The sequence below is a fragment of the Urocitellus parryii genome, chromosome 3, assembly GCF_045843805.1.
Source record: "Urocitellus parryii isolate mUroPar1 chromosome 3, mUroPar1.hap1, whole genome shotgun sequence".
NCBI lineage: Eukaryota > Metazoa > Chordata > Mammalia > Rodentia > Sciuridae > Urocitellus > Urocitellus parryii.
The window spans coordinates 199,018,103-199,032,839 of NC_135533.1; the positions used below are offsets into that span (position 1 = coordinate 199,018,103).

Genomic DNA, 14,737 nt, shown 5'->3' on the forward strand with positions numbered 1-14,737 from the left:
GGAGGTGGATAATCACATCATTAATAGTCTTGGTTTCCTCAAGGCTAATTATTAAGTTTCTTGTTAGAAAATTTGAGCTCCTCTGATCTTATTTTTTTCCCCTGAATGTTCATTCTGCAAAGTGAAAGAAGAACACAAAAGAATATGCTCTGCATAATTCCATTTATGCAAAATTGAAGAAGAGGCAACATTGATAATATTTATGTTATGAAAAGTCAGGTAGTGACTTGATGGGGGATATTTAGGGGAAGGGGGCCTAAGAGAGTTTCTTGGGTGCTAGTCTTGGTCTTTTTTTTGTGACCTGAGTGTTAAAACTGTGTCACTTAACCTAATATCCATCCCCCTCTTCTCTACTTTCTATAAGAACTCTGATTTTCTCACTGAATCTAAAAACTATTCTTCAGTCTCTTTGGGAAGTGGGACTGTAACACACTTTTGTAAGTGAAAGTTCCTGATAGGATTTTGAGGAAATCTTCCAGTGGACAGGCTCTATGGGCTATGCCCTTCACAGCTCCTTGGGTACACTGAAGAATACATTGCCATCAGGCTTAGCCATTCCAAATGTCCACTCACATGCTCCTATGTAAAAAATCTCCCACACATTGCCCTTTCACTAATTCAACAACTACTTAACTGAGCACCTACTCTCCGTTGGGCATGTGCTGATCAGGAGTTACAGATTCAGAGGTCCCAGAGCCCTGTAATTGGAGATGTAGGATTTGGGTGATGAAAGGAGATGAACAGAAGGGACTGGACCCTGTTTAACAAGCAGGATATGGAGAGCCACTGCTTAGCTCTAGATGTTAGAAGTGTAAATCTCAAGTAACAAGATCTTTCAATTTTTAAAGAGAATTCAGAATTTTTTTTTTTCCTAGGAGGCAAGACTTCTAGGTATGGCAAATTAAAACTGGACACAGTTTGTATTAGTTTTCTAATGCTGCATGACAAACTACCAGCAGCTTAAACAACTCACATTCATTAATTCACCATTCTGGAGGTAAGAAGTTCAGGTGGACATGACTGGGTACCCAGCTTACTGTCTCCCAAGGCTGAAATCAAAGAGGCCAGACTGACCTCTTATTTGGAAGCTCTGGGAAAGAATCTGATTCCAAGGCTCATTCTGGTTGTTGGAAGAATTCAATTCCTGGTAGCTGTAGTAATGGTGTGCTGTTTTCTGGCTGTTGACTAGAAACCACACAGCTTCTAGAAACTTCACTATGGTCCTTTCTATCTGGCCCTCCATCTTCAAAGCAATGACACATTGAATTCGCCTCAGTTTGAATTTCTCTGATCTCCCCTTCTGCCCACAAACCAGAAAAAAATTATCTACTTTTAAGGGGTTCACATGATTAGAGTAAGCCCACCAGATAATTTTGCTTTTGCTATATTGTTACATAATCACACTATCTAAAAAAATCAGCAAAATTTATAGGAAACTTGAACAACACCATTAACCAACTAGGATCTAACTAACATTTACAGAATATTCCATCAAATAACAGAATAGATATTCTTCTCAAACATACAGGAAACATTCTGCAGGATAGACCATGTGTTAAGCCATATAACAAGTCCTAAAATTCTTAAGAAAAGTGAGCTAGGTGCAATGGTGTACTCCTGTAATCAGGCTCAGGAAGCTGAGGCAGGAGGATGGTGAGTTCAAAGCTAGTCTCAGCAGCTTAGTGAGGCCCTATCTCAAAACAAAACAAACAAAAAATGGGCTGGGATGTTGCTCAGTGGTTGAATGCCCCAAAGTTCAATCCCTGGTAACAACAACAACAACAACAACAACAAAAAAAAAAAGATAAAAAGAAAAAAATAAAAATTGAAATCATCAATGAAAATGGCAGATAAAATAAAAATCAATGACAAAAGCAACTTTTTGAAATACCCAAATATTAGGAAATCAAACATCATATTTCTAAACAACCTACAAGTCAAAGAAGGACACACACACACAGAAGAAATTAGAAGGTATTTGAAATGAATGGAAATAAACATACAATCAATCAAAATGTATGGGATGTGGGTAATGGGCTTCAAGGTAAATTTATAACTTTTAATGCTTAACCCAGCAAAGAAGGGTCTCAAAAGAAGAACAAATTATACTCCAAACAAATAGAAGAAAGGAAACAATATCACAGTGGAAATCAATAGAAACAAAATTATAGAGGAAAAACAATGAGACCAGAAGTTGATTCTTAGATAAGAAAACAAAATTTATAAACTGTTGCCTACACTGATGGTGGAAGGAGGGAGGGAGGGGGATGAAAGAAGGCACATCAGTATTAACCCAACAGAAATGAAGGTTTCTTTATTTATTTACTAAAATATTTATCTTTTAGTTTTAGGTGGACACAATATCTTTATTTTATTTTAATGTGGTGCTGAGAATCGAACCCAGTGCCTCACGCATGCTAGGCGAGCACGCTACCACTTGAGCTACATCCCCAGCCCAAAATTAAGGTTTATAAGGAAATGTTATGAACAACTTATGGCAACAAATTGGACATCTTAAATGAAATATGTACATTCTTAGAAACAGACAAATTAGGGCTGGGGATATAGCTCAGTTGGTAGAATGCTTGCCTCAAATGCACAAGACCCTGGGTTCAATACCCAGCACTACAAAAAAAAAAAAAAGAAAGAAAGAAAGAAAATAACAAATTACCAACCCAATTCAAGAAAAAATAGAAAATCTGAATAGACGTATAATTAGTAAATAAACTGAATTAGTAATTTTAATAGACCTATAATAAGTGAATAAGTTGAATTAGTAATTAAAATTCACAGAGGTAGAATTTTAGAATTTACTGGTAAATACTATCAAATATTTAAAGAAGAAATAACAACAAACACTCATAAGTTTTTCAGAAAACAGAGGAGGAGGGGACACCCCCTTCCTGATTCTATTAGGCCAGAGACATCATAACATATCCCATGAACATGAACAAAAATTCCTCAACAAAGCATTAACAAATCAAATCTAGCAACACATAGAAATGACCAAGCTGGATTTATCTTAGGAATGCAAGGTTGGTTTAGCATCTAAAAATTAATACAATATAGTCTTAATAAAGGACAAATATCACATAGTTACATGCAAAAAAAAAAAAAAAGCATTTGACAAAAATCCAACATGCATTCATGACAAAACTCTCAACAAACTGTAAGACAACTTTCCAGATAAAAAAAATGCTATCATTTTCAGTGAACTATGCCAGGCACAGTAGTACACGTCTATAATCTCAGAGGTTCAAGAGGCTGAGGCAGGAGGATCGAGAGTTCAAAGTCAACCTCAGCAACTTAGTGAGAGCCTGTCTCAAAAGAAAGAAAGAAAGAGGAAGGAAGAAAGAAAAAGTAAGGAGGGAGGGAGTAGAGAAAGGGAGAAGGTAACATTTCCAAGCAGAAAGAACCAAATGGACAAAGGCTTAGAGGTGTGAAATTTCTTAGAAATGAGAAAATAGGTGCTGTGATACACATGGAGAATAGAAAGAGCAGGAAAGGAGGGCAGGGACCAGATCATGAGGGATTTAGGAGGCTGTATTGAAATCTTTGGACAAAGGATTAAGCAGGATTTATTTATTAGAGGAACAAAATGGACATGCTTCTTTGGGCCTAAATTAAATTTGGCATGTTTTGGCAACATTATAGCATACTCATTAAAAAAAATGTTCATTAATATACTATTTACATTTGCCAGGTACTAACATTTCATATAAACTAAATCCCAGCAAGAGTGGTTCTCAAACTCTAACCTTCACCAAAGTCACCTGGCAGTCTTTAAAAAGAGAAATTAGAATTTCTAATGCGGTGAATTTAAGGTGGAGCTGAATAATTTGCATTTCGATCCAGTTCCTAGGAGAAACTCTTGTTGCTCGTCTAGGAAGCTTGCTTTGAGAACCACTGCTTTTACATAAACCTTATAAGAAATATACCATTGTCCTCTCCATCACTCCCATTTTACAGAAGAGGAAAAGAACATCACGCAACTTGCCCATGGCCACACAGCTTTTAGCAGTGGAGAAAGAACTCAAAGCCAGACAGCACCTGGCCCCATGCCACATGCACTGGTTATAAACCAGCAGAATTAAGTACTGGTGTTTTCAATTCTTTTTAGTAAGTATCAAATATCAAAACTATATTCACACACACACACACACACACACACACACACACACACACGTGGTCTTAACTGATATTTAAGATAAAAGAGTTGTAATTACAGTCCTGTTAAACATCTAGCTGCAAATTCATGGAATTCCAAGCCAAAATATCTTCCAAATTCCTAACCTACAGAAATTGAAAAAATAATGTTTTAAGTCACCAAATTTGGGGAAGTTCTAAGATGTTAACTGATGCCCATGGGGTGGTGAGGGAAAGACTTTGAGAACTCTCTAGGCCATTCCAATGAAGTTATTTTTGGTCCAATTTAGAAGTGCATAAGTATTAATGTACAAATGACTAATTAAAAATGTAAAAAAAAATCACATTAAATATCACAGTTCAAAATTAAACGGTATGTGAATATTCAATATCTGCTGTTTTAAATATATTTAATTTTCTTTTAATTGTAGATGGACACACAATATCTTTATTTATTTTTATGTGGTGCTGAGGATCAAACCCAGTGCCTCACATATGCAAGGCAAGCGCTTTACCACTGAGATACAGCCCCAGCCCTTAGTTTTAATTTATAAAAAATTAAAATAACAATATCTAGTGAAGATAAACTTTGTTACATATGATGCTTTTGAGGGTCCCAAGATAAAAATGGCAATTCTTTCATGAATCTGCTTAATTTTCACAATCTGCTTGATCTCATTTGTTGCACCTCCTTGGTTTCCTTCCAATAAACAATCTCTTTCTTAAATCAGTGGCATCATGTTATTTTTGAGATCTGAATCAGAGACTGTAATACAAGCCTGCATGCTCCATCTTGTTATTTTTTTGTATAGTGCTGTATATCTAATTAAAGCTTCTTATGGTCCATAAAAAGACCTAGCATTAAAAAAGCAATGTGTGTTGGAGAAAGCCCCAGGGCAGATTGGAAAGGGGCTTCTTCATTAAAATAAGCACATTTGCTTAAATCCAAAGTTAAGTAATAATATATTAATTTGTACTTGAATGTGTTCAAATATTGCTCAAGCATAATCAGATCAAGTTAGCATATTTATGGTGTGGAATTGAAAACGGGTCACATTCTTGCCAGCAGTACTCCAGCATCCCAAGAAATACTGCAGATGAATAAATGATTTACCATGTAGCCTGTATCATATCTTCTAAACTGGAAGAGAATTGGAGCTGACTTTATTTAAATCAATTTATTATTTTGTCTCTTTTCACTTACGTCTTTGAAGCTCTTTTTTTTTTTTTGCTCTTGTTTTCCCTTAGAGGATTTACTCAAAGTCTGAGTTACACAGTAACAATATAATACTCTGTTTTTACAAGGGCTTATATATTATGATCATTGTTCTATGGTTACAGTTATTTCTCAGTGGCTACAGACCTGCTGGGGGTTAAAAGCCTTCTACCACTGGAATTCCCTTGGGAGATCATTTGCATGGTATTTCCTCCCTTTGGTTGACTACAAGGTCCCCTGATTAGTAATTCCTCCCCAAGGAGAAAAGTGCATGGTCTTCCAGCAACAAAAGAATGAATTCCACAACTTCAGGTTAGGAGCTCTTGTTTAATATGCTGTTAAAGTAGAATTTCCATAGCAAAATGAGATTATCCTTTCTTGGTCTTTCAAAGTCAGAATGATCCCAAAGGTGGCACCTTGAGGAGCAGAGGCCGAGCCTGAAACTTTGCCTGGTGCATCCCCCCGTTATTGTTAGGGTTAGGACATTAGGGTAACTGGAAGTTATCCTTTAAGAAAGACACTTTATGTCATTAACCAGAGTCAAAAGGTTTGTGCCTCCTAAAAATCCACTCCTGCTTCCGAATCATCTTCAGATGTGCAAAGTTAATGTTGTAGAAAGTTTAAAAGCAAAAGCTTTCAATAGCTGCAGATCAACAGATTTGCTAAAGCCATCTGGATATCTGCCTCCAGTCAGTTCAACCAAAGTTGGAGCATCATCAAAGCAGCCTTTCTGTGCTTGTATCCTTTGCTAGAGAAGCCTTTCTTACAGTATGGGTGCAAAGAAGTGGGGGACACAAAGTGAAAAGGAGAAACCTGGCACCTGGCTTGTTAGGGCTTGATTCTAGGAACCCAGAAAGCTGGTCTTCATGGCATGCCATGCGTCCAAAAGAGGGAGCTGGAGTCCCCCTCCATCCTCTCCTGCCAATGCTAAAATTTTTTCCATCCCACCCTCCCGCGTGGGAACCGTGCTGCTGTACCACCCAAGGCCACAGGTTGCGTATTTAGCATTCCGGACTTCATGTGCTTTAATATTTCCACCCATAATCTATTTTTCCACATTGTTTCCAGAAGCCACCTGGCCTGGTCAGTCTCCTGCTGACCTTTAAAGCCAGGGTTACATTCGTTTACTGTGCTCTTCTCCTTTTGTTTAAATAGCAACAAAATCAACAAAATTCTTTCTAATTGAGTTCCCAGAGAGAAGAAGAACGTGTAAAGAAAAAACATTATGCGTATGTGTATATGTAAATGTACATACATACACATGTATATACATGCATATGCATATACAATTTCTTCCCTGTCCTTGCTAAATCCTGGTAGGGAGATGGGGCGAACCTTAAAGGATAAAAGTGCCTGTTGCTCCCTGACCCCCATCCTGAGGATGCAGTCCTGTGCAGATGCGGCCCCTTCCCTCCAATTTCCCCTGACTGTTCGAGCTACTTTTCCCGGCCATTGTCTGGTGTTCGTGGTCCATCCTCCAGCACAGTCCCCAAGCTCCTCCGGTGCCTCTACCGCTACCTCCAGCTACCGCAACGGGGCTTCGCCTGCCTCTAGCCACCACCACGATGCCCTCCAGCAGCCTGCGCGCCGGCCGCAGGTGCGCCCCGCCCGGCCCCGCCCCACCCCAGCGTTGCGTCACGGTGACGCACAGCCCGCGCAGGCGCATTCGGCCCCACCCTCCCGCTGCCGGCCGCCCGCCGCTCGGTATTATGATTAGCGCTGGGTGCGGGGTTCCAGCGGCCGGGAGGGAGTTGTCGGAGCCGCGGCCGCTGCGGACGGACGCCCGCCTGCCGGCTGAGGTAGGGCAGTGCGGCTGGGCAGGCGGCCGGGGGCGGGGGCGCGACCGCCTCCGCCGCCTCAGGGGCCGCCGCCGTTGCCCGCTAGGGCGCCGCCGCGGGGGAAAGTAAGTTGCGCGCTCCGCGCTCCCGCGCGGCGGAAGACGCGGGCCCGGGCTGCGGCGGCGCGGCCTGGGGGGGCGGCGGCGGGCGGGAGCGGCACTGCGGCGCGGGCCGCGGCGCCCAGGCCCTGCCCTTGCGGCCGCGGCGGGATTGCGGCACCCGGAGGCCGCGGCCCCGCGCCCCGCCCCGGGCGGCCTCTCAGTGGGCTTTGCGTTCTTAATTTGTTTTCTGTTTTTAAGCGAATCTAGAAATCTGGCTGCAGTACGAGGGTTTCTCGGTCAAATTGCAGCTTTACAATAGAACGGGGATATTGTCTGTAGAGAAAGGACAGAGGGCTGAGGAGAAGCAGCGTCGTTCCCATGGGAGAGTCAGAATTTTTCGGATGGGGAAACCTACGTTCTTCTCCACAGTCATCGCCTGTTGATTTCTTTCTGGACCATTGTGCAAAAAAAAAACCCTTCCTGCCTTGGACTTCGACTTGGGATTCAGGAGAGTAGCAGCCTTTTATGCTACGGGTTCCTGGAGCTGTGCTATTGCTCGCATTTGGATCAGATACAATCCAGTAGCTTCATAGGGAGTTTGGGTCAAGTGCAGTGTTTGGGGGGAATTAAGCAGTGGGGTTCCTCAGTCTATAGACCGATGGGGATCCAGGACCTTTCAAAGTATCAGGTTATTTCTTACCCTTCCATTTAATTGAGAGCATTCTCAGTCTTAGGAGGTGGTGAAGCGGACTTAATGTCAGATTTTAAGGTGAAGCATGGCTTGCAAGTGATGGAACTGCAAGTGTTGAGCATCCTGTTGAATCTCCACAAATCAAAAGCCTCATTTTGGGTTCCCTGAAAGGGTTGGGTTTCCATGTCCCAAATCAGTCTGTAACTTCTCAGAATGTGTACTCTAAAGCCTGGGTTCTCAGGCTTATGTAATCAACTTGTTAATTTATAATCTTGTTACATTGCTTTCCAGATTTATAAAATCATTCCCTTAAGGAAATCTGTCTTCAACGTCTGCTTAAATATTTCTCTTGGAATTGGATTCCTGAAGAGGAATGTACTGTACAAGTAGTGATTAAAGCATACTAATTAGACAAGTTTCTTTTTTAAAAGAACACCAAATATATATTGATTCTTTTCTCTATTTGTATAATTGTCCTTGTGAGGAAAATAGATGACATTCCCATTTTACAGAACTAAAAATGAGAGAAATTACATGACATTCCCAAGGTCATATTTGAAGCAGTGTAGAAAATCAAGTGCATGGTGCTAACTTTTTTTAATACTCCTATTTTCAGGACTTTTGGAGAGGAAACTTGAGTGTCACTTTCCAATTTTAAAAATTTCCATAATCAGTTATTATTTTATGCACAAAATTTGCTTTTTATTTTCTGTGCTATTGCATTAAGATCCATTAGTTTAATGGAGACTTAGAAGTTATACTAATTTTATGTGTACTTTTCTAAACCAGAAATATAAATTGGTTCAAGTTTAATCATATAACCCTAAAAGAAAGAATTTTAAATGTCTTCATTAAAATTGAAGGAGATTCATCATATTTTTACTGGCCACAGAAATATTGCACATCTAAATTTCACCAAGGGTGCTTCCTTCATATTCAAAGTGAAACTAAATAGAAAAAAAAGTTATTTTTGGAGATATTGAACAGCCATGGTTCTAAACATTGGTATAAATAAATAAGGTATGCTTTTTTTTTCTCCCTGTAGCTCTTGTCTGAGCCGAAGAGGTCATTCATTGTACGGCCTAGGAAGAAAAGAGTACAAGTGAATTTTCCACATGGGACAGGATTTTAGGCTTAATTTTACAGCTTTACAGCTGTTTGCTTAATAAACCATAAGGTAGACTTTTGAGTCAAGATACTTTTGTAAGAAAACTTACTCAGAATATAGGTACTTCCTGGTGTCCATATGCAGGTAAATTCTTAGAGCAGCTTAGTTTGAAAAGTTGAGTGGATTCTAGAAATTTTGAAAATAAACTTAACCTTTGATTATTTATTCATGGAAACTTTGCCTACATTTGGGGACATGGGGTAGAGGATAGCAGTAGAGAAGTTAACAAAAACCAGTTCCTGCCTTTAGGAGCTTAGAAGACATAGGGGGAACACCATATAATAAGAATAAAAAGTACATAATAAGAATTGAAGCATGCCTTGGTGAGCATAGGAAAAAACCCTGCAGAAGTAGGGGCAATGAACAGTTTGACCTGGGAATGCTTCCTAGAGAAGGTGATGGTTGAAATGGTCTTAAAAGGAAAAGGGAAAGAGGATCAGGATTCAGGGAAGCTGAGAAAAATGAGGTCAGATATCAGGAGAACTTAAATCCAAGTGGGTGAAAAGGAGTTGAAGAAAGAGAGGATGTAGCTGTTCTTTCTTCAATGCATTTGAAAAGAAAGGGGAATGGGGCTCTATCTTTGAGGGACAATGAGGAAGGGTTTTTTTGTTGTTGTTTTGGGTTGGAAAGAACTGGTGTCATATCCCTTGGGCTTAATGGCCCCAAGTGTGAGTACTGAGAGTGTATTGTCTGCTTTGGATGATCCAGAACTATGGTATTCACACCCATGAGGATCATTTCCTCATTTGCTTTTCTGCACATCTGCTTTGGGTTGTGGCCTTACATCCCTTGGAAAACCATTTCTTGCCATTAGTAGGGGAGGAACCTGTCTAAAAGAAGATTCCTGCTCTGCCTTCTCTGAATGTATATTTCTCTGCTGTCACTTCCAGAGCCTCCTGAGAGTCTGCTTTGGCACCTTCAGCATTTTGCTTCTTCTCAGGTAGGCTCTTCCTTGACAAACCAGGCCTTTATACCTTTCTTATGTTGTGCTTCCTATTCTGCTGCAGTTACTCAACAGTTACTTTAAAGTCAGGGGGCATTATCTATCCATAGGACATGTTTTAAATTGTAAAGTGTCTCCAGGCTCAAAACGAGACCCAGTCTTGCTTTTGGGTCTCTCCATCTAAATGCATATGCCCTCAACTATATATTTGCCTGGACTCTTTTATTTTTCCTTCTAGACTCTTTAATATAGGTTATGAAATAAATGCTCCAGAAGCATTGGTCACCCGATGTGGCTGTGGTCAAATCATAGCCTCATTGGGTCTGAATTTCTCAGTTGTTGGCATGCAGTTATCATTCTCAAACTGAAAAGACTGGCAGCTATTTGAAGACCAAAGACCACTTCCTAGACCTGTATATCCCCAGACTGGAGTAATGCCCAGTACCATCTGTGTACCCAGAAAATGTCTTGATGATGAAACTTTAAAATTGAAGCTTCAATTTGTTGTTCTTATGAGCCTGTTAATAGAGACTATGCCTACTTTAATACAGGTAGGTTGGTTTTAAATTGTTTTTCAGTCACAGAATTTTAGAGCTAGAAGCAAATCTTCCACTCTGCTAGATGTTCATGAAGTGTTCCCATTCTGTATTCTCAGTCTGAGAGAATGGTACTGTGGGTCACTCTCCTTTAGAGTCATTGTATATTTGCCTTATTCCTGTGCACCAAGTTCTTGGATTCTGCCTCTGAAACAAATCTTTTCCACTACATTCTTATCATTGCCTGGATAGTGACTGCCCTTATTTTTAAGCCTTTAAGTAATTATTTACCTGGAGACATTTCCAGTGGTCTCCTTACTTGTCTCCCAGCTTTAGTCTTGCCCTTCCAGTCTGATCTTCATTTTTGCTGCCAGAGTGATTTGTTAAACTGCCATTCTCCTGTTCAGGATTCTTTGGCGGCCTATGCTAGCATTCATTTGTTCATTTAACAGAATGTATACATATATTTTAGGTAGATGTTATACTTGGCAGGCCCTGGGATATAGAGCTGAATAAAATGGACTTGGTCCTTACATGGACTGAACTTCTCAGTTAGTCTAGTAGGGTATGCAGATTATTGATCACAAATAATTATATGTTCTCATAGTTGTGATAATAATGGTATAGGACATAATGTGCTGTGAGTGGGTATAGAGAACTGGTGTGTGCAGGAAGGTGGGGAGGGCATGGGAATGATCAAGATATGAACTTTAAGCAGGACCCTAAAACATGGGTGATGGCTAGCCACATCTGAGACAAATAAATTGGTCATTTATATGGAATACAAAGCTGTTTGGATATTTAGCCCTTATCTTCCAGTCCTACCTTGTTTCCTATGATCCGCAATTTTGTCCCAATTGCAGTTCTTGGCTCAAACACTCAAAACAGTTTCTTTGTGGGGCTGAGAGTATAGCTCAGCACTAGAGCACTTAGCATAGCAGGTGTGAAGCCCTGGGTTGGATCCCCAGCACTGCTGGCGGAAAAAAAAAAAAAGGAAAACGTAATTCTTTGGAATACTTCTATGAACTCCCCAAAGTATATTTAGAGAAAGGACACCTCTTTTTGCATATCTGTTCCTGTAAGAAGTTGTAAAGAACTTGAGTCAGGTACCTTTCTAGTATATATCCAGTTGGGATGTTGGGCTAATTGGGGAGGGTACTGATAACAAGAAGGTGGGGAACCAAATTTACTACCCCTCTCTAGTATTGGAATCTCCTGGGAGATTCCAGGAAGGTAGGCCAGTTCTAAAAAGTTGGGGGAAAGCATCATTTGTAAGTTTCATCCCACTCACACCTTTTAACTGTGTATTATTGTCCTGTTTAGCTTTCACAGTAACTAGAAAGTGGCGATTATCTGTTTTATAGATAAAGACATGCTTGTTCATATAAGTGGAGTGACTTTTACCTTTTATTGTTCTGTCATGCTGCTCTGCATATTGACTGAAAAAAATGACTTTTGATCATTCCTAATACGTACCATATAGTGAAGATAATAAGAGAAGCTGACCATGTGGTACTTCTTCTCTCATGTTCCCACTCCCCCGTATGTGTGTACATACCTCTTAGGTCATTTTATTGTGTGGGTTTTTTTTGTTGTTGTTGTTTTGTTTTGTTAGTTTTTTAGGTAGACACAATGTCTTTATTTTATTTTTGTGTGATGCTGAGGATCCAACCCAGTGCTTCATGCATGCCACCCCATTTTATTGTGTTTAACTCTATGTTGCATAGCTGGGGAAATATTTGTATATGTCATCTTTTATGTTTTAAAAGCAAGTTTTACAGTATGACTCATCTATATGAAGTTCATTGTAGATTTAGGACAGTATACTAACAAATATTCACGGACAGGTTTAAAAGCTAGAGTGTACAGTATTTGTGGATTTCTAAGAAAGATATTGTATAGCTCCTCCCTTTTTTTTCTTCTTTATTGTGTCAGAACTAAATTTGTTTTTTCCCCCACATTTTTTTATTAGTGCATTGTAGTTGTACATAATGGTGGAATTTGTTGTTACATGTTTATAAATAAACATATAACAAATTATTTGGCCAATATCACTCTGCAGCACTTTCCCCCTCCCTTCTTCCCATCCCCTTTCTTATAACCTTTTTATTTAGCAGTGAACAAAGGCTGAGCGAATTTTTTTTTTTTTTTTTTTTTTTTTTGGTGCCCAGAACCCAGGGATGCTTTATTGTTGGGCTATATTCCCAGCCTTTTTAAAAAATTTTTCATTTTGAGAGAGGGCCTTGCTAAATTGTTGAGGCTGGTCTCCAACTAGCAATCCTCTGGCTTCAGCCTCCCAAGTTGCTGGTATTACAGTCATGCACCACCCACCTGGCTAGGCTGAGTGAATTTTAAGGTAAAGTTTTGCTTTCTGTTTTACATCGTTCACTTTATTGGCATAAAGCATTATGAATGGTACTTTTTAAAGAAATTTATAATATTTGTAATATTCTGTGTACAGTTTCAGGGATTGATTCTGTACTCTGCTTTCCTATCTGATAAGTGTTTACTAATCCTCTTGTAAAGGAAAATACTTATTCAGAAAACAACTGGAAAGAATATAATTTGCCTAGTGCACTTAAATTGCAGTTTAGGAAAGGATGAAAGTTTTAAGAAGAAAATAGAACCTGCCTAAATTTTTACTTGATTAAGTTGGTGTTGGCTGGAGGTAGGGGGATATCTTGCCATCCACAAAATTGTATGCAAACAATTGTAGGAAGTTATTTTCAAGATGCCATTCCATTTTTAGATAACTAATAATTACCCCAGCCTGTTTTTTGAATGGTTATTTGCCTGTAACTTCCTTCCTTGACTTAACAAATAGTTTCTAAACATTTCAAAAAGTTTATTTGTTAATGGTGTTTACTAGAGTGGCACTGGAGAATTTCCTTTATTGAATTGATTGCTGGGGCAGGTAGCTTACTGGGCATATCAGAATTGGAGGAACACCAGAAATATCAAAGTAGGTTTATTAAAGTGCTTTAGTTTCTCAGGAGAAACCATAGTAGAAAAAGAAAAGCGAAGCTTTGTATTGTACAAGAAAGAAAAATGTAAGGCCCAGGTTAGTGGGGTCTGGGGTCTAATCTAGATAGTTCTTACAAGGTTTAGGACTGAGGCAGAATGAGTCCTTCACCTCCTTTTCATTAACAAATAATTTGAAAAACAGTATGATGCCTCTATTATGTCACTTATTGTGAGGAATTAAATGATATAAAAATTTTATAAGTGAGTATATAAATTCCTACTAATTAAATTGTTTCCTCTTTTTAAGGCTTATATTTCAAATAATACTGGCACTCTGTTAGGTAATTGTGGGAGTAAAAAGCATTTTTAAAATTTGAAGTGAAACAAAAATCAACTAGTTATGCTGTAAAATTTATTTCTGTATAACCTTATTGAGGTTAGTAGTAGATTTTTAGGAGAATAGAATGTATATGGGTAATAATGAGAGAACTTGTAACAAGTCAAAACCAGAAATTGGTGATTTAGGTAACTTTAAACTGAACAATGAACTTTTTAAATTGGTTTAAGCCTCTAAATGATCTTATTTCTATTTTGCTTTCATATTGGTACCTAAAGGTATCTTCTGTTGACCTCATATAATTCTTTTACAAGAAACTTTGCCTGTGCATTTTTAACTCTGATGTTTTGATTAAGCTGAGCTATAATTCAAAGGTAGATATGTGGTGAATTATTTAGTATGGCAAGTTTTGTATCAGTTTTGAGAGGGTAAATGGTGAGCCATTAGGGTTTCTACAGAATCAGCTTTCTCCTTATCTTACAGAATTTACCTCACCTCCACCCAAAATCCTAACTTTACTCACACTGGTGTTCCCCTTTCCTGAACTAACCAGCCATATGTACTCCCCACTTGGCTGCCTCTGTTTATCCCACTTGTAGTAATGATGTTTCGCTATTCCCCACTGAAGAATGAGCCCTAGTCTGTGGGCTAACCCCCTGCCTTTGGTGATCCTTTTCTTCCTTAGTTCCTTTCCTCAAAGACTAATATGTGTGATTATTTATCTCTCTTTATGTAGGTCCTATTTTCTTAACTCATTTGTAAGATTTTAAAGGGCAGGAACTGCATTGTGTCCTCCACAGTTAGGGCTTAAATTATTTGTTAATGAAAATGATTCAGTATTCCTGTTCCTCAGCCTG

The 14,737-nt window shown here is 39.1% G+C and overlaps 1 protein-coding gene across 2 annotated transcripts in view; it reads left to right on the forward strand.

Annotated features, from left to right (window-relative positions):
* Positions 1-7,049: 7,049 nt before the first annotated feature.
* Positions 7,050-14,737, forward strand: part of Snrk (SNF related kinase) — a 49,568-nt gene continuing 41,880 nt past the window's right edge. Inside the window, exons 1-2 of one of the 2 annotated variants that reach the window (XM_026408051.2) lie at positions 7,050-7,161; positions 9,991-10,040. The gene's annotated coding sequence lies outside the window, so the exon portion shown is untranslated. The remainder of the gene's footprint in view (positions 7,162-9,990; positions 10,041-14,737) is intronic. The other variant, XM_026408052.2, reaches the window with a different exon arrangement.